This window comes from Scyliorhinus canicula, chromosome 17 (assembly GCF_902713615.1).
Source record: "Scyliorhinus canicula chromosome 17, sScyCan1.1, whole genome shotgun sequence".
NCBI lineage: Eukaryota > Metazoa > Chordata > Chondrichthyes > Carcharhiniformes > Scyliorhinidae > Scyliorhinus > Scyliorhinus canicula.
In genome coordinates, this window is record NC_052162.1 from 38002316 (window position 1) to 38029284 (window position 26969).

General features: G+C 45.6%; 1 protein-coding gene across 1 annotated transcript in view; it reads right to left on the reverse strand.

Annotated features, from left to right (window-relative positions):
* tenm1 (teneurin transmembrane protein 1) overlaps window positions 1-24047 on the reverse strand; it is a 1865819-nt gene extending 1841772 nt beyond the window's left edge. The window contains exon 1 of the mRNA XM_038774907.1: window positions 23942-24047. The gene's annotated coding sequence lies outside the window, so the exon portion shown is untranslated. The remainder of the gene's footprint in view (window positions 1-23941) is intronic.
* Between the last annotated feature and the right edge of the window lie 2922 nt (window positions 24048-26969).

Here is a 26969-nt window from a genome sequence, read left to right on the forward strand (position 1 = left end):
TGATATTAGATGAGATATCGCTCAACAGACATTAATACCTTCTGGTCTCACGCAAGTGCTCACTAGTCTTGTAATTGTGTCGGTTTAGTGAATGTCAGATAATTATTCTACAATGGAGAGCACCAAAATTAATTCATATTTATACATTTTATACACAAGGTATACGTCTCGTCATTTTTACTCCTCCCTAAGCCAGAGTGCATTGGGGTAAAATCTACTGGCCTGGTTTAGTTCATTCATTAAAGACAAGGGGCAGGATTCTCTAAACTTGAGGCTAAGTGTTGACGCTGTCAGAAACGCCGTTGCGTTTCCCGACGGCGTCAGCACGGCCCCAGGATCAGCAATTAGGCCCCTACAGGGGGCCAGCAGGGCGCTGGAGTGGTTTATGGCCATGGAATGGACCCCGAGGATGCGTGCATGTGCAGTGGGTCTGACCCGAACCCGCGCATGCGCAGTCCCACCTGCGTGATTTCTGCGCAAGCGCGGTGTCTCCCTTGTCCGCGCCGGCCCCGACCCAACGTGGCGCAGCAATACAGGCGCCAGCACGGAAGAAAGGAGGCCAGAAGACAGCGAGGCTGTCCCGGTGGGTCCCGATCGCAGGCCAGGCGATATGGGAGGGCTCCTCCGGTCCCCCCCCACCCCAACAACAGGCCGCCCCCGGACCCTTCAACGCCGAAGTCCCGCTGGTTCAGAGCAGGTTAGAACGGTGCCGGCGGGACTCGTTTTTTTCTTATGCCCGCTTGGCCCACTCGGGCCGTGGAGCGGCCCCCGACTGGTGCCGCGCCGTCCCCAATGGCACCGAATCTCATTGCGTCCCGGCGTCGCAGCCCGCCGCCGATTCTCTGACCCAGCGCGGGGTTGGGGAATCTAGCCCAAGGAACCTTCTAGCTTCCCGCTAGAGGGGGCACGTATTTCATTCTCAGACTATTGGGAAAGCTAAATGACTGAGTTTCTAAAATAACATACAAAACAAAGTAAAACTATGCTAACCACTAGTATATTAATTATGGGGCTGGTTTAGCTCTCTCAGCTAAATCGCTGGCTTTTAAAGCAGACCAAGCAGCCAGCAGCACGGTTCGATTCCCGTACCAGCCTCCCTGGACAGGCGCCGGAATGTGGCGACTCGGGGCTTTTCACAGTAACTTCATTGAAGCCTACACGCGACAATAAGCGATTTTCATTTCATTTCATTTCATGTCTCGTAAGGGGCGGTACGTGGCACAGTGGTTAGCACTGGGACTAAGGCGCTGAGGACCCGAGTTTGAATCTCCGCCCTAGGTCACTGTCCGTGTGGAGTTTGTGCATTCTCTCCGTGCCTGCGTGGGTTTCACGCCCACAACCCAAAGATGTGCAGGTTAGGTGGATTGGCCACGCTAAATTGCCTCTTAATTGGAAATAAATAACCAATTGGGTACTCTAAATTTATTTTTAAAAAATTATGTTTTATAGATATGCATCTATTGAGTCAGGTTTAGCAGTGAGGTAGAGTTATTTTATCCCATGCATTGTTCCCAAAGAGGCATTTTTGATCACAGTATACGACTTATGTCTGGAGAAGTGTGATGTCATTTGTTTGGGGGAGGCTAACAAAGCAATGGAATGCACAATAAATGGTAGGATATTGAGATATGTGAAGAAACAGAGGAACCATGGAGTTCATCCCCTCAAAATTATAGAATACAGGAGCTGGAAGATTTTGTTAAAACTGTAGTGAACACTAGGTAGACCAGCTGGTCTATGTTCTGGTCATCATACTACAGGAAAGATGTGATTGCACTAAAAAGTGCGCAGAGGAGATTAACAAGGAAATTGCCTGGAATGGAGAGTTCAAATTATGAGGAAAGATTGCAATGGCCAGGATTGCTTTCTTTGGAATAGAGGACGTTGAGGGAGGGGGGGGGGGGGGGGGGCTAATTAAAGTGTATAACATTTTGAATAATATAGTTCGATCCTGTTGGAAGGTCCTGTTCCCATTGGTTGAGTGACCAGGGGCATCGATTTCGGGCAACAAGTACGAGATTTAGTGGTGATTAAAGGAGATTTGTTTTCTTCCAGATGGTGGTGGTGATCTGGAACTCATTGCTTCAAAGGCAGAAATGCTGATGAAATTTAAAATGTATTTGGATATTCACTAGAAGTGCAGTAACCTACGAGGCTAATGATCAGGAGATGGAAAGTGGGATTAGGCTGGATAGCCTGTTGTCATTTGGCGCCATCCCGATGGAACGGATGATCTCCATCTGTGCTGTAAAGTCTATGATTCCATGGTTTTTCTCGTAATTGTGGATATTTTCCCATGAGGCGCAGATTGAGCGCGTGGCAGCTGTGGTACGCATGGCTGTCAACCAGAAGACATAGCACCATCATGGGGCATGGACCCCATACGATTTACATTATTGGCTCATGTTTTGATCAGATCAGTGAGCTTCCAAGGCAAGACTCACTCCTTACAAAGGATGAGAAATCTGCTGCTGCTTCTTATATTCTCTGGCAGCATTTTAAAATGCTTCACCGTGGGGGACTAAGACCCACTAGATTGTACAGTCACAGGAAAAATTCTTAATGGAGCTGTTGATTGACCAAGCTACCCCCAGTAATACGACCCACTTCTCAATTAATGGTGTTATTTCTTATTCCCAGAAGTTCAAAATAATCACACTTGTGGACTCAAAATGCTGGAGTTTCACTGAGTGCCTACCTTCCAGTTCTCCATGTGGTTGGTGGACTGATAATATTGTTGCTCAGCACCCGATTGCAGTTCAGCAGTGAATGTGTCATAATGGACATACATCAACAGAGCAATTTGTTCCTGACTCTACGAATAATATAACAATTTAACAACTGGGTCACAAGCGCTAAGAGGAGTCGGGGCTGGAAATAAGTGACAGAGGATGTCAATGCATTGCCTCCAAGACTTAGCTCCAGTTTATAAATAAGCCAAAATGACGTGGCCAAGATTTGCGTTGTTTCATACCATCCCGCAGGACACTACTTAACGATTCGTATGATTAATCTTTTTCTTCCTCACACCCTCAAAATCTCCCACAATTGCTCCTTTCTTTGTTGAAACTTGCTGCTTCGTCTCATCATTGTGAACATGATGCTCAGCTGCTGAAACCAGTTAAATAGGGCACTCATTAACCCACTTCGACCCTTCTTGAAGAATCTGACAAAGACCAGGAGGAAGTCTATCAGAAGTAGGTCATTCCACTCCTCAAATCCTGACAACAGTGGTACAGATGATGATATCATTAGCAGAGAGAATGCATTAAGCACCGAAGATGGTTAATCTAGTGGCCTGGTACAGCTTGGGATTTAAGCATCTTCGCTTTTTACTTCCAATTGAACAGTGAGTCACACACCCACACACTCAGCATGGAAACCTACACAGCATTGTCATTCATCCTCTGCGTCGTCTCCTTGCCACTGTATGCTAATCCAATGCCCTTCTTCCCTTTTTCTGGGCACAAACGACTCAAACGCAGTTACTCAGTCACACCTGGAAGATGAATCATCACTTGTTCCAGCTTTTCCAAGCACCAGCACAGAATTCAGCACCCCTACTTGGCACAAATAGTGTTGGAGTTAGTGCACCTAGTGGCACTGTAGCACAGTGACTAGCACTGTTGCTTCTCAGCTCCAGGGTCCCAGGTTCAATTCCCGGCTTGGGGCACTGTCTGTGTGGAGTCTGCACGTTCTCCCCGTGTCTGCGTGGGTTTCCCCCGGGTGCTCAGTGGCCAAAATTCTCCGGCCATTGGGATTCTCTGTTCCCGTTGGCAGCACACCCTTGCCCATGGGTTTACCATTGACAAGTGGCAGGAGTAGAGAAACCCAGCGAATGTCAGTGAATGAGGGATCCTTCCAAAATCCCACATGTTAAACCGACAAGGGTCTGCTTTTTGGGATTCCTGCATGGTGACTCCCCCACCTACCACTTATTACATTCCAGGATGAGACCCTTAAGTGGGCACTGATTTCCCACTGAAGGGGCTCAATTAGCATTTGTGTGGGAAGACCATCCAAGAGCCTTCTGACTCCGAACCTAATTTGCCAGGTTTGCCCCATCCATTTAATCCTCCTCCCACTTGAATAAATGCCCTACTGCTGCCTCCAATCTCACTGCCAAAGGTCATTAAATTCCATCCAATGCCTCAGTTCTTGTTTTTATAGAATTTTAACTGACAACTAGAATTATCAGGCGCAATTTAATAAATGGGACCACTGAGAAAAGCTATTAAACCAGCCCCCGGTTAGAGAAAGGGCCTCAGCGGGGAACACCTGGCCCAAAGCGCACATAGCCCCGTTTTGTGCACTGAGGGGCTCCACTTGCCGATACTCCTCAGTTCAGCGAGAGATTGGGACGCCATTTAAAAATGACGTTCCGATCTCTGAGCCCCCCCCCCCCCGCCCCAAGGCACAATGGGAGGGCCCCTGCCAACCCCCCCCCCCTACACCCTCTCAATACCCAAGGAAGACACCTCCGGCCCGATCACCACTGCGCCACCTTGGCAGTGCCAACCTGGCGCCTTGGCAATACCCCTGGATGTCTGGTGGGGGTGGTGGCGGGTTGTCCAGGCCGGTGTCACTGCCTGTGTTATTTAAATGTTCTCAGAGGGCTGTATTAGTCTGTTGCCTTTGTTGGGGGCAACTCTGGAGTGGCTGTCTAGGAATCTTAATTGTAGATGCATGGCAGCAATGAGATCTCGGAATGATGCAACCTGAGTAAGAAGGGTGCTATTAGCTTTGCCTATCCCTGAACTAGAAGGCAATTATTTTCTCGAACATTCCTGAGACGCATGATCATCAAACTAATTGGTCATCGAGAGTTAACCCTTAACAATGTCAGCTGTCCACAGTCTGAAAATCAAGAAATGGGATGATGACTCAGGGTTCAAGGCTAAACACTTGGGTACATCGGATCAAGAGGCATTGACTTTCTTATGTGCCAGACCCCAAAACCAGTGAGAGGATCCATTAGCCCCTAAGGCAGATATAACCATCCAGTTTACCCTGCCCATTATGGATATGTGAGCATGTGAATTCCTGTCAGAACCCCTCGTGATATAGAGAATAAAGGTAGGGAGAACCATTTGGGCGGCCAAATGTGATTCTGAATGGGCAAAAGCATAGGCCAGAAACAGAGAAACAGTCATGTAATGGAGATGGGAGGGCCCAGGAGCTGTGAGTACCGGAGAGGTCTGAGAGGCTGTTTCCAGATCTGGGATGCCAATGGGTTAGGGGAGATACTGATGTTATCCGGCTGCAACACCAACCTGTCTCTCTCTCTCTCTCTCTCTCTCTCTGATGCCTCGCAGGTCATCAAGAGATATCGATATGGCGCTGGAAGTTCACAGACTCCAGCAGCAATGAGAGGCGGCACCCAGGGAAGACCCAGCAACAGGACACAAGGGAGCAGCAGGGTAAACTCAGGAACTGGAGACAGCACCAGCCGTTCAGAGAGCACGAGGGCATACAGGACTCAAGCGGCCTTCATGGGGTGGTCGGACAACATGTACCATATGAGAGTTTGCCTCACTCGGGAGACCGTGAGGTACCTGTGCCACATCCTTGTCGACTTGACATCACGTGGCAGAGGGAAAAGGATAAGGGACAGGATGTGAGTCACGGAAGTGCTCAACGTTTATGCCACAAAGGTCTCTATGGTGGCGCAAACAGTGTTGCATTGTGTTTCAATGCTTCGGCTTGGACTATTTTAGAAACAACCAGCTTAAGTAGTTAATTGGCTTGTATATTAAAAAGTTCACCACAGACGATAGCTATTCATTCTATGTTTGTGCCACTGACTGTCACATTGAAGGTACCAATTCTAAATATACTTTCCTGGGGCGAAATTCCTCGACCCCCAGCAGGGTCGGAGAATCGCCTGGGGTCGCCGAAAATCCCGCCCCCGTTGTGGCAGAGATTCTCCGCCACCCGGGAAGTGGCGGTGGCGGGAATCTCGCCACTCCAATTGGAGAGGCCCCTGCGGTGATTCTCCGGCCCGGATGGGCCAAAGTCCCGCCGCTGGGAGGCCTCTCCCGCCGCCGAGGTTTGAACCACCTCTGGAACGGCGGGATCAGCAGCGCGAGCGGGCCCCGGGGTCCTGGGGGGGGCGAGGGGCGATCGAACCCCGGGGGGGTGCCCCCACGGTGGCCTGGCCCGCGATCGGGGCACCCCGCTCAGACTCCGGGCCAGTGCCCTGGGTGCACTATTTCTCCTTCCGCGGCCGCCATGGCCTCCGCCATGGCGGAAGCGGAAGAGAAACCCACATTGCGCAAGCGCCGGTGGTGACGTCAGCGGCAGCTGGCCGCTGACGTCACTGCCGGCGCATGCGCCGACCGGCGAAAGCCTTTCGGCCAGCCCCGCTGCCGGGGGCGCCGGTTTTTTGCGCCAGTCTTCTGGTGCCAACCGCTCCAGCGCGGGGCTGGCCCCCAAAGGTGGGGAGAATTCCCCACCTTTTGGGAGGCCCGACCCCTGAGTGGTTGGCGCCACTCCCCTACGCCGGGACCCTCCGTCACGCAGGGTAGGGGAGAATCCAGCCCCTGATCTTGCTTCATGTCCTCGAATATTTTTCTAATTCCCTCTTAAGCATTGGGGCTGAATTTGTTTCAAGAATCACATGCGGTAACATATAACATAATGTAAAAATCTTTTGCATAACGAAACTATTAACTCATCTATTTATGGTTCACACACTTATCCTAAATCAATGTCTTTGTTACAAATCACTGTTCAATGCAAACAATCGCCATACTTGCCCTTTAGAATCCCTTCAAAATTGGCAAGATTTCAATTTGATCTCCTAAATCTTTCCTGTTGTAATGAATACAGACCGAAATTTCAAATTATGCGTCATAGCTATATTTAGTCAACCTTGGTGACATCGTTGAAAATCTGTTGTTTCATGAGTTTAATATAAACGTTACAAACTTGCCATTCAAATTTATTTAAGAATCCTTAATAGCAAACAAAAATAATTCTGTTACATGAAATGCAATGCAATAAACAACGCACTTCTTCTGAGGAATTCCATTATGAGACAACTAATGGCGTTGGAATCATAGGCCGAGATTTTTCAGTCCTGCCCACGGCAAGTATCGTCAGGGGTGGGGCAGAAAGTATGATGGACCAGCGAAAGGACAGTTGGCTTCAAGTGGTATTCTCTGGTCCCGCTGTGGACAAGATTAGAAAATCCCAGCTATACTGTTTTACCGCACAGAAGGAGGCTTTTTGACTTACTGAGCCAAAGTCAGCTCTCCGCGGAGCAATGTAGTCAGTCCGACTCCCCCCACTTGATTCCTTGTTATCCAGCAGCTTTCCTTCAAATGCTCAACGTGAGCCTTTCCAGCCTAATCATGGAACTAACCCCCCACCATCCCTGGAACAATTCTGGTAAATATCCACTGTACTGTCTGATGCACGATCAATTGCACGAAAGACTCAGATTGGTACAACAGTGGCTTATTACAGTCAGGGGTAGGCCTGGACATTTCGAGATGCGACCGTCATGGAGAGCGCTAAAGCTTTCGTCTCCATTAGGTCGAGTGTGGCTCCTTCCAGCAGTCGTTGTCGGATGGGGTCCGACGCAATCCCCGTTACGAATGCGTTGCACATGAGGATATTGGAATGTTCAGTGGCCGTAACGGCCTGACAGTCACAGTCCCGGACTAGTGGGATTAGAGCCTGCCAGAAGTATTCGATGGACTCACCAGGGAGTTGAGTGCGAGTGGCGAGTACGTGCCTGCCGAAGAGCGTGTTTGCTTTCTGTGTGTAGTTCTCTTTTAGGAGTGCCATTGCTTCCGCATAACCCGGGGCATCTTGGATCAACGGGAACACAATGGAGCTCAACCTGGAGGATAAAACCTGAATCTTCTGAGCTTCCGTCGGCGTGGGGGTCGCAGCATTGATGTAGGCCTCAAAACAAGCTAGCCAGTGATTAAAGTCCTTTCTGGCGTTGGCGAGTGCGGATCCAGCTGCAGGCGATCTGGTTTGATTCTGATATCCATCTCTTCGTAAATCTGACTGTAATAAATTGATGTACAATCAATTGCACAAAAGACTCAGATTGGTACAACTGTGGCTTTATTAGTCAGATGCGTGGCCTCCTACTGCAGCTGGCGAAATGGCTGATCAGAAGAAGGACATGCATATTTTTACGGCTCCTTGTGGGCGGAGCTAGCCGGCAGGGGCTACCGGCGAATCTAGTGCAGGTCCTACCTTACATCCCCTAATACAGGTGCACACATCGGTTCACCACACTGTCTCAAGGAACTACACATCTTTCCTAAAGTGTGGTAACAGGGGCTTTATAAAGGTTCAGCATAACTTCCTTGCTTTTATATTAAATTCCTCCATTCATGAAACCATATACTTTGCTGACCACTCTCAATGAGGATGAAGATGAGAAGGGAGTTTTAATAATGGGAGATGAGGAGATGGCTGAGGAACTGAAGAGGTTTTTTGGGTCGGTCTTCACAGTGGAAGACACAAATAACATGCCAGTTACTGATAGAAATGAGGTTATGACAGGTGATGACCTTGAGAGGATTGTTATCGCTAAGGAGGTAATGATGGGTAAGCTAATGGGGCTAAAGGTAGACAAGTCTCCTGGCCCTGATGGAATGCATCCCAGAGTGCTAAAAGAGATGGCTAGGGAAATTGCAGATGCACTAGTGATGATTTACCAAAATTCACTAGTCTCTGGGGTGGTCCCGGTGGATTGGAAATTAGCAAACGTGACACCACTGTTTAAAAAAGGAGGTAGGCAGAGAGCAGGAAATTATAGGCCAGTGAGCTTAACGTCGGTAGTAGGGAAGATGCTGTGATCTATCATCAAGGAACAACTAGTGAGGCATCTGGATAGAAATTGTCCCATTGGGCAGACACAGCATGGGTTCATAAAGGGCAGGTGGTGCCTAACTAATTTAGTGGAATTTCTTGAGGACATTACCAGTGCAGTGGATAACGAGGAGCCAATGGATGTGGTATATCTGGATTTCCAGAAAGCTTTTGACAAGGTGCCACACAAAAGGCTGCTGCATGAGATAAATATACATGGCATTAAGGGTAAAGTAGTAGCATGGATAGAGGATTGGTTAATTAATAGAAAGCAAAGAGTGAGGATTAATGGGTGTTTCTCTGGTTGGCGATCAGTAGATAGTGGTGTCCCTCAGGGATCCGTGTTGGGCCCACAATTGTTCACAATCTACATAGATGATTTGGAGTTGGGGACCAAGGGCAATGTGTCCAAGTTTGCAGATGACACTAAGATGAGTGGTAAAGCGAAAAGTACAGAGGATACTGGAAGTCTGCAGAGGGATTTGGATAGGTTAAGTGAATGGGCTAGGGTCTGGCAGATGGAATACAATGTTGACAAATGTGAGGGTATCCATTTTGGTAGGAATAACAGCAAACGGGATTATTATTTAAATGATAAAATATTAAAGCATGCTGCTGTGCAGAGAGACCTGGGTGTGCTAGAGCATGAGTCACAGAAAGTTGGTTTACAGGTGCAACAGGTGATTAAGAAGGCAAATGGAATTTTGTCCTTCATTGCTAGAGGGATGGAGTTGTTTAAGACTAGGGAGGTTATGCTGCAATTGTATAAGGTGTTAGTGAGGCCACACCTGGAGTATTGTGTTCAGTTTTGGTCTCCTTACTTGAGAAAGGACATACTGGCACTGGAGCATGTGCAGAGGAGATTCACGAGGTTAATCCCAGAGTTGAAGGGGTTGGATTGCGAGGAGAGGTTGAGTAGACTGGGACTGTACTCGTTGGAATTTAGAAGGATGAGGAGGGATCTTATAGAAACATATAAAATTATGAAGGGAATAGATAGGATAGATGCGGGCAGGTTGTTTCCACTGGCGGGTGGAAGCAGAACTAGGGGGCATAGCCTGAAAATAAGGGGAAGTAGATTTAGGACTGAGTTTAGGAGGAACTTCTTCACCCAAAGGGTTGTGAATCTATGGAATTCCTTGCCCAGTGAAGCAGTTGAGGCTCCTTCATTAAATGTTTTTAAGGTAAAGATAGATAGTTTTTTGAAGAATAAAGGGATTAAGGGTTATGGTGTTCGGGCCGGAAAGTGGAGCTGAGTCCACAAAAGATCAGCCATGATCTCATTGAATGGTGGAGCAGGCTCGAGGGGCCAGATGGCCTACTCCTGCTCCTAGTTCTTATGTTCTTATGTTCTTAATATGTCCTGTCATCTTCAAAAAATAATGCTCGTGCACCTGAGGTCCTTTTGTTCCTGCACATTCTTTAGAATTACGCCATTCAGTCTATATTTCCTCTCCCTAGTCCTTCTGCCAAAATGCATAATTTCACACTTCACTGTATTAAATTCCATCTGCCACTTGTCTGCCCATTCTGCAAGCCCGTCTATGTCCTGAGAATTCTAGAATCCCTACAATGCAGAAGGAAGCTATTTGGTCCATTGACCTTTCGACCCTTCGAAACAGCACCCTAATCCAGGCCCACTCCCCCACCTTATCCCCATAACCCCCCAAACTTTGGAAACTAAGTGGCAATTTAGCGTGACCAATCCACCTAACTGACTTGTTGTCGACTATTTGTCAGGCTCTCACTGCTTGCCACTCCTACATGTTTGATATTAACAAATGTTGAAATTTTATTCAATATTTCCAATTCCATGTCATTAATAAACAGGGGGAAAAAAAGATGTGCTCCATGGACTAACCCTTGAGGAACATCTTGGCCACCACCCTCCAGTCTAACAAATGACCATTTACCACGACTTGCTGTCTTCTGGATTGGGCGTGCTAAATTGTCCCTTCATGTCCCGAGATGTACAGGTTTGTTGGAGTTATGGGGATAGGACGTGGGGGTGGGCCTTGTTCAGTGCAGGCTTCCTTTTTTATTCACTTGGATGCTGATCCTCCTATTTCATTAGCCTTGATATTGTTAACTAGCCTTTTATGTGGTACTATGTTGAACACTTCCTTAAAATCAATTCAGACAACATCCACCACATTCCCTTCATCAACCTTCATCCAAAAAATCAATTAGATTCATCAAATGTGATCTATCTTTAACAAATCCATGCTGACTCCCCTTTATTAACTCAAACCTCTTGCATGATTATGGATTCCAAAACTTTACCCACCACTGAAGTTAACCAGCTGTCGTTGTTAGGACTGCTCTTATACTCATTCCTGATAAGAGTGTCACATTTACCACTCTCCAATCCTCTGACACCACCCATATCGAGGGAAGATTGAAAGATTAAGGCAATCCCTTCTGTTACCTCCATGCCCATTTCCTTCAGACACCTGAGATGGAAGCCATTCAGACCAGGGGATCTAACTATCTTATGCATAGCCAGCTTTCCCAGGACTTCCTCCCTTTCAATTCCCATACTATCCATCGCCTTCACTAAATCCATTTTGACCGATATTTTGTCAGAAACGTTTTCCTTCCTAAACACAGATACGAAGAACTCATTAAGTATTCTAGCCATGTTCTCTGGCTCGAAGTATATATTACCCTCATTGTCCCTAATAAGACCTGTTCCACTTCTTACAACCTGCTTACACTTACATGCCAGTAGAGGATTTTTCTGTTCTCTTTTGTGTTGAATGTCATTCTATCTTTATACTCTCTCTTTGCAAGCCTTTTTTTCTTCTTCACCTTCACTCTCAACCTTTTTTATTTGATGTGATTCTCACATGAAGGATTCACTTGACATGCATCATTCACCCTCATTTTGTGTTTCATCATAATCTCTCTCTCTTGTCTTTGAAGGAGCCTTGTTTTGTACCTAGCCTGTGTCTTAAAGCAATTTTTTCAAAGTGGGCATCATGGCCCATGGGTGAGTCGCAGAATGGTGTAAAACGAGTCACCCAAAGGTCACCAATTATGATCCCCAAAGATCACCTGATCTTTTTCTCTCTGAGTAAATTATCGCTGCAGTACAGTGTATGACCACATGAGGCTGATGTAGAGGCCGGTGCCATGGACTTTCTTGCCTCACCGGGTCACTGGTACAGTCATCATCACTGACACAGTCTCCAGCAGCCAGTCCCCTTTTTTGAAGCAGCTGATCGGCCAGGTTAGTCAGCATCTGCAACTAAAACTGAAGAGTTTAAAAGAAAAATAAATTATCTATAAATGTCTTTCCTGAAGGTATTCCATCTGCACAGAGTTAGTTTGCAGTAGTGCTTCATGCTCTTTTTTGTGAGGCCTGAATCTCCCACCAAAAACCCAATGACTGCTCACTTGAATGTGTTTCCACAAGTATCCCAATCAGCAATTGTAGCCGGAGAGGACCCATCTACAAGATTTAGCAGACAGTACCTGTGTACCTTATGGGGATCACCCCGCCTTTCAAATGGTCCATTGTTATGAAGTTGATTTATATATGCCCGTTCTGAACTCGGCTCTGGGGCAGAGATGTGGGGCTGGTAATTCCATCAATCCCAGTCAGGAGGAAAATGCATTTTCATTACAAGCTCTTTACATCTCCAAATAACAATAAAGGACAGAAAATATATTTTAATTGGCAATTTGTGCATTTAATAATACAGTAGTGCCAACAATAAATCTGACATTTTTGAAGTAACTATGGAGAATCTATGGTGAACATCGCGTGGGTCATGAGAGTTGGCCATTTTGTCAAAGCGGGTCGCCAGAAAAAAAATTGAAAAACAGTGGGCGAAACCCACCGACTACACTGTGCCCAAATCCAGAGCACGGTGCAGCCTGTAAATCCTGCGAGAGGCCACACAAGATCTAACAGTATCTCATGAACAGCAGTTAAACTCACTCTAATATGCACTTACCTAATCTACCAAAGGCTTTTGGATTTAATCCTTGCACCTCGGAGACCATGGGCAGAATTCTCTGATAATAGGGCTATGTCACCACGCCCACGGGAAAATGGGCGCAAATCACTCTAGACTTTCCTGGAGAAAATCCAGAGTGATTCTCCTACCTGGAAGGGGCAAGCAGGGCTCTGGAATGCTCCTCGTAGCTCCGGCTGCTGACACGGGGCCCTGCACATCCGGCCGCGGGTCCACGCTTGCGCTCGGCTGACGCCTGTGGCAGCGGCCCTGCGCAACATGGCAGACCCACACTGTGGGCCGGCCCCGACAATATAGGCCCTCAGGATCACGCGCTGATTGGTGGCCTCCGATCGCGAGCCTGGCCATCCTGGAGGCATTCCCTGGTGACGGATCCCCCCGCCACCCACCAGGGCGGCCATGAACTGAGTCTGCAGCTGCTACTCTGAGCTCCCTCCAGTTGGAACCATGAATGAATCACCCCGGCAGGAACTTGGCCAGTTGTCGGTGGAGAATTGCCACGGGGGCCTCTTTCAATGGCCCCCAACCGGCGCCGCATCAACGCCCATACTCTGCCCCCACACCGAGTGCAATTGGGGCACCGAGGCTTGGAGAATCCCAGCGCACAGGCAAGCGCCATTGAGCACTGGTCCCCATAAACGTAGACCAGATGGAACGGCACTTGGGGGCATCTCCCTGGAAATTGGGGGCCTATGGGTGGTTGGTCTCTGGGCAGGGTGGCACCTGGCACTGCTGGTGCCACCTTTCCACCCTGGCAGTGCCACCCTAGCACATCCAGGCTGCCCAGGTAGCACAGTCAGGGTGCCAGACTGGCAGGGCCATGTTGCCATTTTGCTTGCGCTGTGAATCAGGCCTAGGGTGCCATACCTGTGTGAGATGGGATGGGGGGGGGGGAAGCTTGAGAACTCCCTTATAGATGAGTTGGGGCATTAGGGGGACCAGGAGTTGCGTCAAGGGGTTGAGACACTGGGGCGCCACTTAAAAATGGTGCCCATTCTCGTCCTGTTCTGAAGAGCTCTGGCGAGGGAAACTCCTCAGTGCAGGCAATGCGTCTGAGTACGGCCTTGGGGTTATGCTTTGCACCCACCACCAAATAAAACCAAAATGCCATTAGATAATTGGGTCGTTCACGCCAGTGCAAGCTGGGAACGACCCTCTCATCCCGCCCAGGATGGAGGCTGTTATTTTTGGTCAGATTGCGCCCACTGTCTTAAATAATGCTCATTGTTCCATTACAGTTTTTCTTGCCAGTTTTTGGTTCCATTTTAGTTTGGCTAGATTCCTTCTTCTCATGTTGAAATTAGTACTCTTGCAATTTATAATTTTGATATTACGTTGTTTCTTGCTCTTCTCCATTACTAATTTACATTTTATGATATGATAATCGTGCTTACTCAAGTGTTCCCCCACAGACACTTGGTCCACTTAACCCACTTCATTTTCCAGCACTTTATCCTGAAATGCCTCCTTTCTTGTTGGACCTAGAACATGCTGTTCCATTTTTCTGAATGAATGACTGTTTTTAAAAGCTCTTATTTACACAGGCTATTGACATGACAGGGTTCATTGCTTCTCTATAATGCATGGTGTGCGAATGGGCATGGAAGTGCTTAAGCTTGGCAGAGGGGAATGAGGGGTCACAGGGATTGATAGATATGATCAAGCGAGGTGAGTCTGCCAAGTTTCATAAAAGTCTTTTTATTCAGCAAAACCGCATACAATATTCAGCACAAGGCAGTAACTTGCTCTCACTCCAGTTCTTGCTGGGAGAACTAACAACACCGGGCCCTGCTTTAGGCCAGCTTTTATGTAAGTCAGTAACGAGCTCCAGCTGCACCGTCTCCGCCCCTATCTGGGAAGTTGGTACTCCACGAGCATGCAGGGAGATCAACAATGGTTTCCCCATGGTTCTCATAGGGGCTATAACAGGGTCTGGATTCTCCCTTTTTGAGACTAAGTCGCCACGCCCGCCGGAAAATGGGTGAGAATCACTCCGGACTTTTTCCTCGAAAGTCCGGGGTGATTATCTGTTTTCCAGGGAGCTAGCAGGGCTCAGGATAAGAAAAACTTTACAGCCGTACAAACACAGAAAGTATTTCCCTCACTGGGCTGTGCTCGACAGCTTCCACACACACACACACACACACACACAGACACACAAACACACACAGACACAGCTGTAGCCTTTCTTCATTCATCCTCCTTCATGGTTGACTGACTCTGAAGTTTTCTAACCAGAATGTTGTTAATCATCAGACACTTCAAAGAGTGTTAAGTGCTGTCAGTTTTGCAGTTGTGCACTTCAAAATCACTCAAACATGAAATGGGGTGACTGGAATGCAGTTAACTCTCTTTGATATGGTTGATATTTGTAAACATTGTGGTGAGAGCACTTTAGAGTTACTCAGCCATGAAGGAGGATGAATGAAATAAGGCTGCAGCTGTGTCGGTGAAGAAAAGATTAGCTATCTTGGGGATAATTGGATCAAGGAATATGGCGGGAAGATGGGATCAGGGTATTAAACGTGATAATCAGCCATGATCATAATGAATGGTGGAGTCGGCTCAAAGGGCCGAAAGGCCTCCTCCTGCTTCTATTTTCTAGGTATGTTTCCATGAAGCTGTCAATCACAGCCCAGTGAGGAAATGAATGAATGGCTTGCAGCTCAAGGATCTGAGGAGTTTAAACACAGGTCACTGTGTTTCTCTTTCCAGGAATTGATACATGGTGCTTCTTCAGTCCGAAGCAGCAAGTATATTTTTGTATATCTAATCTAATCTGTCTAATCAGACAGTAATCTTTGTCTGGACTTCTCTCTAGCTTCCAGGTTTCTCTTTTCTGGAGAACAGCTCCTTGACAGAAGCTCTTCTCTGGGCTGTACTGGGGGGATCTCCCTAATTAGGAGGTCTCTGGGAGGTCTCTTTATTTCGGGGGTCTCTGGAGGGGTTCCTTTATTTAGGGGCTGTCTGTGAAGGGGTTTCCCTATTTAGGGGGTTCTGGGGGGGGGGGGGGGGCGCTGCAGGTTGGATCACCCCTGTACACGGGGGAAGGGGGAACCCAAAAGATTAGGATTTGTAGTGTGGAAAGGGGGGGGAGCAGCTGCTGGACCTCGCTGTTGGTCCGCCCACTCAAAATTGTGGCCTGATAGCAGGATTCCCTCGGGAATCCCTCCAAATCCTTGCCACGCATAAATATGCGTGGTGAAGGAGAGTGACTTGCTTCTTCATCTGTTACAATCGGGAAGTCGGCCCATCGGGGCTGGAGCATCAGGGGAGGGCCTGAGGCCATCCCAACAGCATGCGCCGTATTCCTCAAGTGCACTGTTTTTGATGGGGAGGACCATCGAAATCGGAAAAACGATTTTGAGGGCGGCAATTGGAGAGTCCCACCCTATAGTCTCCCAAACAGAAAATTTTGCCCATTGTGAGCAGTTATTGGTTTGTCTGAAACAGTGTTAATATATGACAGCAAAATATTGATCTGCATTTGATTTCTTTCCAAGGTGACATGTCGGTTTCTGTTCTATGCAAACACAATGAGCACACTTCAACGTAAAAAAGAATTCTGTCCGGTTTTGAGCACATTTAGCGGGGTGTTTCTCGGCAGTGCCCGTTCCAGCCTGGCAGTGCCAAGGTGGCCAGGTGCTAGAGGGACCCTACCCTGTCGCCGACGCCCCAAGGTTTCATTACAACTGGCCACGTTTGTGGAAACGGCACCCTGGCGAGGTCTCCTAGGTGCAGCCTTTAGGTCCCGGGAGAATCTGTGAACGCATATGTAAATTTGCAGAATTCTCATTTAAATATGGAGATCAAGATCGCGACGTCTCATGAGATTTCGTTAAATCTCACAAGGTATTTCAAGCGTCGTAAATCTCGCAAGGGACTTCTCAAGAGATTCAGCGGCCTTGTCCGGACACCAAGTCCGGGCATGTTGAAGCCGCTGATTTAAAACCCTTTCTGCCATTACTGAAGAGGCTAGCATGGTTGCATTCCTCCTTAACTCAAGCCCTCTTAAACAAAATGTTCATTACACCAGTTTCCCGCACCTCATTATTAGTCAGCCATTCTGGATACAAACCAAAAGTGAATAAAATACCTAAGTTATTGCCCTCGTATTTCATCACACAGAAATATTGCTGCACTCTGCAAAATACACATCATGGGGAAAAAATCACCTTGAAAATTGATTCTCCAGACATTGCATTTCTCAGTGTGAAACTGACCTTGTGTAGCTCATGTTTTATTATCAACCGATCATAATTGTGGTTCATTAAACATTAGCGATCAGTTTGTGATATTATTTCACACACATAATTATTGTTCTGACCCAAGAACTCTTAAATTACCACCCATAAAATAACCAGCTACCGTGACCTCAAGGAAAATAAAACACTTCATAAATGATGCTATGAATCTAATAATTGCTATCCATCATGATTACATTTATAAAGTTTGCTGATAAAAAAAGAGGCTTTGAAAAACTTTCCCCTCCTTTTCATTTTACTGAGAGTTCGAGGGAAAGATCAGTATTTTTTATCTTTGTTTCATTATCTCTTTTGCTCCCCCCCCCCCCCCCCTCCCCCATTCGTTGTGTTCCTCTCTCACTTATTTTCCTGATTCTCTTTCTTCCTGTGTAGTTATTTTCATTTTTCCCTTCTCTATCCCCAAGTCAGAGTTCCAAAATCCCTGCTGGCAAATCTAAGCCGACATGTGGAGCTGCATTCATGACAGAACAGCCATCAAATTTCAAGAGGAAAATGTACAACTTCGATAATGTTGAAAGGGGAATCGTCTATACCTCACCTAGAATTGTGTGAGAGTGTGCACGAGCTGCCATCTGCAGCTTGGGCTTCAGAATCAAGCAGTAGGAAGCTGAGCTGAGCTCTGCTTCAAGAGTGGTGGGACTCCACAAGAAGGGCTGCCAACATGAAGCGAGAGTGGTGGGCAGAAAACCACCACAAGTTTAGCACACTGGGCTAAATTGCTGGCTTTTAAAGCAGACCAAAGCAGGCCAGCAGCATGGTTCAATTCCTGGACCAGCCTCCCTGAACAGGCACCAAAATGTGGCGACTAGGGGCTTTTCACATGAACTTCATTTGAAGCCTACTTGTGACAGTAAGCAATTTTCATTCAGGGGCTGGTTTAGCACACTGGGCTAAATCGCTGGCTTTTAAAGCAGACCAAGGCAGGTCAGCAGCACGGTTCAATTCGCGTACCAGCCTCCCCGAACAGGCGCTGGAATGTGGTGACTAGGGGCTTTTCACAGTAACTTCATTTGAAGCCTACTTGTGACAATAAGCGATTTTCATTTTCATTTTCAAAACAAGATAGATATGAAACAAATGGAAACATTTAGGTGCACAGCGTTTTTCAAGGAGTGGGAAAGGGAAGGTGGGCTGTGAGATTGGAGGGGGAAATTAACATTGTGCTTATTGGGAAGAAATACAAAGAATTTGCAGCACTGAAACAGATCATTTGGCCCAACTAGTACATACTGACTTTTATGCTCCACATGAAAATTATTGTTCAGCCACGATCTTCTCGGATAAATAGGGTTGTCTTGAATTTCTTATTTGATTTATAAGTGACTAACTTTTGTTAATGAGCATCAATTTTAGATTACTTCACAAGCAGAGCCATGTCTTCACTGTTTACTCTATCAAACCCCTTTGTAAAGTTAGTGGTCAACCCTTTTGCCCTGTGGAGAAGTAAAGAAAATGCATTGCACACGTGCCAACAGCCATTGCCATGGTAACACACTGGTTTGGTTCAACATGTATAACTGTCTCAACTGGGACAAAGGTTAGTGGCTACTGGTAACGTTTCACTGTCATCAAGCACACACCTATATTTGAGAGGGCATTCAGTCTACCGAGCTGTATAGTCCACATAAGTATTAAGAAATGATCTATTTCCTGAATAATTCCATATATGATGAAAAATAAAATGGCCTCATAGATCCTGAGTCAACATAGGAACATGAGGATGATGAGTAGACCATTCAATCCTTAAAACCTGCTCTGTTATTCAATTAATTACAGTTGATCTTTACTGCAACTCTATTTACTGACTTTTGTTCCTTAATTCCTAGATACCTACAACAAACAAAAATGCATTGATCTAGTTTCAAAATCACCAGTTGTTGGAACGTCCATGGTTCTGAGGGAACACAATTCTAGATTTCTGCCATTCTTTGTGAAAAAATGTTTGCTGATTTTGTGACTGAATTGCGTTGGTCAAATTTTGAGAGTACATTCCCTTGTTCTAGATTCTGACACAAGAACAAACGGATGACAGCTTCATAGCTATCCTCCCACAAGCAAATTTCAATTCTGTCCATCCTCCCGGAAGCAAATGTCAATTCTGTCTATCTCCTCTGGTAAACTCTTTCACCTCGATCAGATCCCCTCTCAAATTTTCCAATCATCAGGCTTACCCAACACGTGATCGGCAAGATAATAACTGCAAGTCAGTTATCTGCTGTTAGAATATCCCAAAGTTCTTCAGACACTACATCCTTGTGAAATAAAATTACTCATTGTCTCCAAATAAAACATCCAAATTGCCTGCAGCAAGGCATCACAAAAGGCAATGAGTTGAATTGCCATTCCATTTGTTTTTGGCAGTGTTGAATGAGGGAGAAATATAAGCCAGGTGAAGAAAAATGAGCTCGCCCTCAAATTGTACTGCCAGATTTTTAATATCCATGTGAACTGCTGGAATGGACAGATGTAAGCTTGCTTTAATATCTCAAAGGGTGTCAGCGTCAGAAATACAGCACTCCCTCAGCACTGCACCGGAGTGTCAAGTTTGAATTATTAGTTCAGTGTCTTTGCTATGAGGCTCAAACAAACATCTTTTGTATTGAGATTTGCTACCTTCATTCCATTCACCGCCACAAGAAAATAATTGTTTAGTTTCAGCAGAGGCACTGAGATTTATTTTTGTAGTTCAAATAGGAACTCTATTTTACTAACCAGAATTTTTGTTGCACCTAACTGCGGGAAAAAAAGTTATGAAATGTCCCACGCTGCAGTTCTGTATGTTCTGGTTAAATCTCATGAGCATCTATTCCTAACTGATACTGGCTATTGAAATCATCTGAACAGTACTTCTTTTTGTTGAAAGCAATCTACTGTATTTGAAATTGGATTTGAGAAGTGATCCCCTTTTACCTGCAAGTGACAGCTCTCTCAAGAACAATAAATTGCAATTTCCAATATCTCTAATTTAACCACCTCACATTGCATTGAATAAAATTTTCGAAGCTGCCTTTTCTTAAGTCAGGAATTTGAGAAAAACCCATTTGCAGTCTGTGAACCAACATCACAGATCCTCCTGAAATTCAGATGTAATCATTTCTGTGATAGTGTCCTGTCATCTCCATGTTTTTACAACAGATTTGGCACTTGTGTTTGGATTTGTAAAGATGGTATTTTTATCTATAATCTATTTTCAATATCTATTGACAGGAAGGTGAAAAAGGTATTTATGAAAAATTGTAAATTCTTGGGAATCCCTTTAAGGGATATTTGCAGTGCCTGCAAAAAGGCATTCAAATAACTGTAAGTGCTAGCAATAATGGAATTATGCCTTTATATCTAGCATTATAATATGCAAGCACAGTTGTGCATGGCAGTGTCATAGAGTCATGGGCATAATTTAATTCTGATCAACTCTCTATCCCAGGTTTCTTTGGTATGGGGTTGCATATTGATTGGGTTGGAAGGTGTGGGGTACAAGCCCTGTCCCTTCCCAACTCCTTCTGATTTTGTTCAGGGTGGGAAAGCTTGAGAATTGACTCCCACCCCCTCTCTCCATGGACTCCAATTCAGGCCCTTAAGTGGCCACTTAAGGGTGACTTCAGGGTTTCATCCTTTCACCACTAGTATTTAACCAGCAATGGATGAGAGCTGTGGGCAGAGTTACTAGTGCAGCAATACAAACATCAGTGGTGTAAAACTAACCTATGTCACGATGATCTGATCCCAGCTCACAGCCCACGTTATCTCAGAGAAACCCTGGTAGGTAGGCAAGAGGCCTGGTAGAAGGAAGTACTCACCAGCAAGAACATAGAGACTTGGAGTAAGAACCCCTTCTTGTGAAAGAATGTAGCTATAAATATAAAGTTATAAGATTAAACAGTGTTTCTCCTATCACAGAATTGCAGAATTGTTATGGCATAGAAGGCCATTTGGCCCATTCAATCAGCACTGGATGCTGTTGTTTCTCTTCCCGCACAGTGGTGGGCAAGGCAGACTTTCACCTGTTCCCATGGTGCAGTTTTTCCTGCAACATGTCGCTAGCCTGCCACCAGAGGCTGAAAGCTTGAGGAGAAACACTGAATCTAGCAGAAACAAGACTCTATTTGCTTTTCCTAAAACTGTTAATGTTGCATTTAAATTATCAAAAGAAGTGAGTTCTGCATGTTTGATTCTTAAATAAACTTTAGAAAATATATAGGGCTGCATTTTATAGGTTCCCAGTGGACATGATTATGGTGGGGGGGGCATGTAAAATAGGTTACCCGCCGGAGTCCCACCCATCCCTGAGGTAACCCCATTATACAGGGAGTGGGCAAACACGGGGAGAATGTTCAAACTCCACACGTACAGTGATCCAGAGAGAACCTGGGACTCGGGGCGTGAGGCAGCAGTGCTAACCACTGCACCACCATGCGGCCCAACTGCTGGTCCTTGATTGACCAGAAGTACTCAGAGGCAGGATATCCGTCCTGCACTAGGATTTGTGAGGGGAAATCCTCTTACAGGAGTCTGACGGCAGGTAAGTAAGTGGGACATAATCTCATCGGGCTTCCAGAAAATGGCTGCAGTGGGGTTGGCATCTGTTTTCAAGCCTTTAGACAAGGCCCCCCTCCACGACCATTAAATCCAACTAATAGAGTTTTTGAGTTATTACGTCACAAAGGGGTCCTTTGTGTGATTTCTCCAACAAGGGCATATCTCGGCTCGCTGTTTTATTTATTTATTTAACCTTAATTCAGCCAGGTGAGTCAACTGAGAATAAAAACAGAAAATGTTGGAAAAACCCTGTAACTCTGGCAGCATTAGTGGAGAGAGAAACAGTTAACATTTTGTGTCTCTATGACTTTTCTTCAGAGCTGAGCTCCCCCCCTGCTTAGTTTGCCCAGCAGTTTCTGTTTTTATTTCAGATTTCCAACATCCTTTGTATTTTTCTCCTATTTTAGTTAGTCAATTCTCATTTACAACAACAGCCTGGCCAAGAGGCTAGCATTGCAAGTTGAAAGAGGTACTGGATAGGTATTTCACAGAGAATATTACTGAGGGTGAGAGACAGAATAGTGTGCAGTACCCAACAGTCGCTTCAGTTTACAATTTGCGTTCCTTCAATACACAGGTTTGGGCATAAACTGGATTATTTCAACAAAGATTGGATTCATGGTACCCCCCTTTCATTCAAAGGTTGTGCGTTCAAATTCCATTCAAGAGATTTGAGTTCAGGATCTAGGCTGAGATAATGCAAAACTGTTGAAGGTACGGATTGCACATTAAACCAATGCCCTGTCTTCCCTCTCAAGTGGACATAAAAGAAGTGGAAGAGCAGAAACATTCTGCCTGGTTCTTGGCCAATAATTATCCATCAACTAACAGTGTCAAACAAATCATCTGGTCAACTTTTCATTCATCCCACATCCACCCACCTTTTTGCTGCCGTAATTCCTAAACCAGAACAGAAACTACATTTCAAAAGTACTCGGTTGGTTGTTAAAAAAAACTTTTAAGAACTCCAGATGTTATAAAATGGGCTACATAAATGCAAGTCTTCCTTTTTCTTTTCCTTCAAAATAGTGATCTGAAATTCAAGATCCCAAAGCAGAGCTGGTATTACACATACACACACACTTCCCAATTTCAACCTACAGTTCAGCCACATCCCCAATTCCCCCACAACCGCCCCACCTTAAACATCAAGAATGAGCTTCTCTCCAAGATACCTTTTCCCAGGTCAGGTTAACTTTGAGCAGATAGTGTGTCGGACCAAGGCTAGTTAGGATTCTCCGAGGTGCATTTTCCTCCAGCCACTGGAAGCCTGGCCGCAATGTCTGACTGCTGCCCTCTGCGAGTTACTGGTCCTACAGTCAAATTCCAACCTCAGGCATTTAAGTGTTATATTCAAGTAAAGGCACTCTTTGGCTAACAATTTTACAAAAGTCAAAATAGAACTCCAGAGTCAGATTCGACTGGTAACGAATGACTCAGAAAAGCAATGCGCCTGGCAGCCTCTAACCTGAAGTTCAAGTTCCAGGGCTACAGTACAACTCTGGTTTCTTCAAGGAGAATTGTTTAGCACAGCGTTATTACACAGCATCTACTTTCATGGATCGATCACATGTACACATCCCGTGATACAGCTTCAAATTCTTAGAAGAAGGGTAGGTAACAGAACAAAAGCACTAGTCCATATGATAACATTGCACTTTGAAGATATTCTACAGATAAAATGCACCACAGCTTATTGGAGGTGAAAGAGTGTCCCAACACATTTGATCAGCAGGGCATGGTGTCAAACCAGCAGAAGATGCAGTTTTGATGACTACATGCTGCTCATTTTCCAGAGTTAAGCCACGCCACAGTTGGGAAGCACAATGTGGGCAGTGGGGTAATTCTTTCATAAAGCACTGCTGGATTACTTTCATTGTCTGACTCAGAGTAACATCAGTGGATGCTAGGCAATCAGAAGATATGCTTGGCATATTCATTCCAGTTGGTACATAGTCAGGGGAGAATGCATCGAGGACAGGGTGGGAGAAAATTAAAGAGCTTATCTTTACTAGAAGTACAACAAAAATAGGTTTTGCACTCTTTCAAGCTTTAGTACTGAATTAATGGTAGATAATCTCACAGAATAGCAACAAGGGTCCAGCTATAGAACTGAAAACTACAAGTAAAATAACAGTTCATGAAAATTAAATACAGGATAATTGGTTAAATGTATGTGATGGATTAATTTGCAAAGAAGATATAATACAAGGTAATACTTCAGACAGCACTCGCTATTATTGAATCATTAGTTCTTGATGTAAAGAACAAAGCTTGTAATAAAATATTAACCAGCACTGTGGTCCAGTGTTTCCTTACCTATCTCTTATTCCTTCTTTTCCAAGTTGGCGCACAGGCTCAGATATAAGACGATACTCAGTGGGAAACAGCAAGTCAAAGCAGCTAATTCATGAAGTGCAAAACCCTGTTAATAAAAGACAAGCATCTATTAGCATTTGATTAGTAAATGGCATTTTGTTTCGGTTGCAGCCTTTAATGATTTGAAAAACTGGTAATGTGATACCCTGCAACATATGATGCACAAAAAGTTATCTCATGGAAGAAGGTTACAGAATTTATTCACTATATTTGAGATAGAAACCTGACTGTAACGAGCCTCCCGCAAGCAACCGGGGGGAGAAAAATCAAATAGCAGTGTGCTTCCACTCACCTACAGTGCATGCAGTGTTGTAACCATAGCAACTCACACCGAGCAACTGCCCCTGAGCTTTCTGTGGCATCAGTACCACAGACTAAGCACTCTTGCACAGCACAGCTCAAACAATGTCACACCTAGACACTCAAATACTTAATTTCAGCATCTCCTGTCAGCTACAGCAACTATGGCAAGATTTCACAGGTACCCTGTTCTCCACAAAGGTAAAGAAAAGGACACTATTGAATAATGTTCTACGACTCAGAACTAAGTTCACTTTAACTTTAAGACAAAACTGGAACACACAAATTGGGCAGAATCTTCTGGTTTGCTGGTGGTGAGGTTGGAGGGGGAAGATCGAAGTGCCTGATCGAAGGAGTGGACATTGGGACGGGGTTGTCAATCCCTGCCCTAAGCTTGCTTCCGACCCACCTACCTCCACTCCCCAGAGTGCCCACCCTGTGAAACCGCCCTCCCCTCCCACTATATTTTCTGTAGCCTGAGCCCTCCGTGCTTCTCGGTCACCAAGAGATATCCTTCAGGCAGCAGCCACAGCCTCCTCCTGGTGCCACTGAGCACAGGAGCTGAAGTCCTCAATGTCAAGAGTGCAGGGCTAGGCCTGCCACTGGCCTTGTGCTGCCTGATTAGCATGTCGTTTGGCAGCAGCTTTCGTGAAATGAGGCAGCATGGGTCTCTCGCTGGCTCTCCAGCTAGAAAGCAAGATCCTGAAGCCACAATAAGATTCTGCCCATTGTATACAAAAGATATTGCAACTTCTCTGATAGATCAGGGAGTCCCTGCATTCAGCGTGTTATTGATCTGCTCAGGTGAAGAAGATCCAAGGTTTGATATGGGCCAGGATCTCCTGGGGATTTAGAGATCAGCGTAACATTTAAAAATGGTGTCTTGATCTCTTCCAGCACTTGGAAGCAGAGCTTGTTAGTGCAGGAAATGGGACTAAGTGGGCCTCAGCTAAGACCCAGAAATGAAACACCGGCTGAACATGTCCAACACAAGACTCTGTTTCATTTCCCTTAAATCACGCCCATCTTCTCTGTGCTAAGAGGGCTGAACTCTGCTGAATGGAGGGAAGATGCTAGCATTGGTATCAGTGGTCCTGCTAAGGAAAATAAAAGCAGAATTAAATCAAGTAACGTGTCAACCTTCCCTATCCAAGTTCATACCAAGAATATCGACATGCGTTAAATGCTAAGAGGTTGGTAATGCCTGTAGAATTGCATCTGAGCAAGAGTTGATATCTTCAAATGTAGAGAATTGACAAAGAATACGAAACAAGTTAAGTTATATGATGTTTACTCCAGTGTCATGTATAAGTTCAATAGTTTTCTGCCGTGTCTGTCTTAGTCAGAAGCTTTATTAATCTGATTTTAAGATGTCTGCTTACAGAGATTGCCTCATGGCAGAAGTCACCATTTACAGAAAGACATGTTATATACAGAACAAAAGATACAAACAGCCCTCTTTTCCTCACGAACAGAAGACATATTTCAATGCATGCTCCTGTGTGACAGTAGGTTACCCAGGTTACCCATCATACCCACTATTCTTGTGCAGTAACAATAGTTTGTTGTATTAATCAGATTCTGCAAATACATTGCAGGCATTGGGCAAGATTCTTTGCCTCCCCCACCCTCCCAGCATATTTCTTGCTGGTGGGAGGTGGCCTGCCATTGGCCGGCAGTGGGATGTTCTGGTCAATGAGATTTCCCATTGAATCCACCTGACGCTGCTCGAGGTGCTGTCGGCAGGGCTGGAAGATTCCGCTGGAGTGAACAACCGCATGATTTCGCCCCTAGTCTTTAAATCATGCAGGTATCTCACTGGTACACATGCACATTGCCATCGGCAGTTCATCTAGATTATTTTCCTTGTCTGGAAAGTGTCCTTCCCATGGCACGTGTAACTGTAGTTGTCTCATTGCCATTGTTGGGGACCCATGGACCTTGGTGATTGATAGCAGTTCTGTTCTCAGCACAGCTGGTGAGATCCCTTCTTCGTGACCTGCCTATTTCTGTGACAGAACAGCTTCGCTAGTTGGTCGCATATGCCTGCAGTTGCGCTGGTATATTTGGTCATTCACTTCCACTGCGCACAAATGCGTCACAAAATTTCCACATGGGCTGACTCCTGTTGAGAGCATTGAAAGTTTGTACCCTGACTGACTTCAGTTTATCATGTATTTTCACAGGTCTGTACTCAGCTTGAATCCTGCACTTCATTCTTCTAGTTGAAATCTGATCATTTTCCTGTCAAACTGCTTCATTTACTGTCAGCGCATGCATTTCAGTACACTGACATGGTCAACAACCCTCTTGTGGTTTGGTTGAATTTTGTTTCCCTCTTTCTGGGTTCTTCTGCCTCACTCACTCTGCCGTCTTTATTTTTACACTCTCTTTTTTTTCTGTTGTCCACTCTCTGTGGTCTTTTGTTGCCCTTTATCTGTTGGCACATCCAGGGTTGGCAGTCCAAGCTTTCAGCTTGCTGCAGCTGAATGTGTGGCTGTTGTGTCCCATCTGTGATCTGGAAATCTATATCTTCCTTCTTGTCATTGCATTGGGCTCTCTGACTGATTTGTCCTCTTGGTATGAGTTTCGAACCATCATCTAACATCAATTTCAATGTTGAGGCTTTTATTTTGATATTGCCACTTCTATGAAGGTCATGATGTTG